Raw genomic sequence first — 1769 nt, 5'->3', positions numbered from 1 at the left:
GCAGAGTAGAATTAAGTTAACTTAACTTGTACAGTTTGCTAAGCCTGCCCTTAATATCACACTAGGTGGCTTAAACAATAGCAATTGATTTATTTAGTTTTTACAGTTTTGGAGGCTGGAGTCCAAGACCAAGGCATTAGTAGGTGTGAATTTTTCTGAGGCCTCTCTCGTGGCTTGCAGATAGCCACCTTGCCACTATGTTCTCATGTACCTTTTCCTCTGTGTGTATATTCCTGATGTCTCTGTGTTCATGATTCCTCTTTTTATAAGGACGCAATCAGATTATATTAGGGCTCATGCTAGAGACCTCTTTTAAACTTACTCACCCCTTATCTCCAAATAGAGTCACAATCTGAGGTAACTAGGGGTTGGGACTTGAGCATGGGAATGTCAGGGGAACACAGTTCAGCCCCTAACACTTACCCAGTACGGATACTAGTAATGACCATCTTCACTCCTTTACAACTGCTAGGAGCTATCCTGTCGCTTTTTATCATACTCTAAAGTCCCCTAAGTGACTGTGCTGTATGTCAGGGCAGTTCTTAAACTCCTATGCTCTTTGGCCTCTGAACAGCTTGTAAAGGTGCAGAGGGGTCCCTCCTCCCCGCTCCTCCCAGGCTCCTATGCAGTAGACAGGTCTTAGGACTCTATATTGGTTTTACAAAGTGGAGAGCCCCCCAGGGGGCAGGTGTACAAATATAAACATGCTGACTCCAGTGGCTGGAGACTTTGATGCTGTTTGGATTTATTATGAGTATGCATTTTCAGTAAAAATGTACTTATTAATTTAAAAAGAAAACTTTTTTAAAGTGGATCTTTTGACCAGTCCAACTGAAAAACTACAGTTGAGTGAACAGTGGGATGTAGTTTAAGACCAACACCTGTCTGAGCTGAGGAGCTTGGAGACAGGGCCTCAGTGGGGCTCCAGGGTGATGCTGATAATGCTGACTGATTCACGGTCAGAAGCGCAGGTGGCTCAGGTGACCTATGAGATGATGGACAGGGGAAAACGTGGGATAGAAATCTGGGCCAACCGACAAATCAGCCAGATACAGGTGGGGCAGAAGTAGGTTTACAGTTGTGAGTATAGGAAACACAAAAGTTTATTCTTGTATTATTATTTATTATTTTCCATACAAACAACTGTAAACCTACTTTTGCCCCACCCTATATTTGTGAAGGAAGGTGGGAGATGGGACCTACCAAGATTCCCTGAACCACTGGGCTTGGTGGTTCTTGACTCCAGCTGCACATAAGAATCATCTGGGGAACATCAAAAATGCTGCTCCCCATTCCAGAGAGCCTGGCGGATTCGGTCTGGCAGAGGTGCTGGAGTCAGCAGTTTTTAAAAGTGCCCCAGTAATTCTGATAAGAGCAGATACTACACTTGATCTTAGCCAAAAGGCCGAGAAGCGATACCCCAGTAATTCTGAAGTAGGGCAGATGGCCTTGGCTGGTTCAAGAGGTGGCTCCTCTCCCCAGGAGGTGGCTCCAGTGGGGAGAATGGATAGAGAAGACCCTCTTCCCCAGACAGTTCTAGACAAGGGCTGAAGGGGGACCAAGGGAGGGATCTAGCCTGGACCACTGGTTCTCAGCCTTGTTCAGATGTTGGGGAGCTGGAAACACAGCGGATACCTGGGTGTCTCCTTGAGGATGGCGTGTATGGTACAGGGCTCTCTGGCCACCAGCATTTTCTGAAGTCCCCCTAAGTGATTCTAATCTGTAGCCAAATCTAAGAACTGCTGGCCTGACAATGATGTAAATGGAAA

The 1769-nt window shown here is 46.0% G+C and overlaps 1 pseudogene; it reads right to left on the bottom strand.

The window, feature by feature from the left end:
• Window positions 1-1321: 1321 nt before the first annotated feature.
• LOC136321461 (U2 spliceosomal RNA) lies at window positions 1322-1417 on the bottom strand (annotated as a pseudogene).
• Between the last annotated feature and the right edge of the window lie 352 nt (window positions 1418-1769).

This window comes from Saccopteryx bilineata, chromosome 1 (genome assembly GCF_036850765.1).
Source record: "Saccopteryx bilineata isolate mSacBil1 chromosome 1, mSacBil1_pri_phased_curated, whole genome shotgun sequence".
In the NCBI taxonomy this organism is placed as follows: Eukaryota; Metazoa; Chordata; class Mammalia; order Chiroptera; family Emballonuridae; genus Saccopteryx; species Saccopteryx bilineata.
Note: the sequence above shows the minus strand (reverse complement) of the source record. Positions and strands in the feature narration are given on the sequence as shown.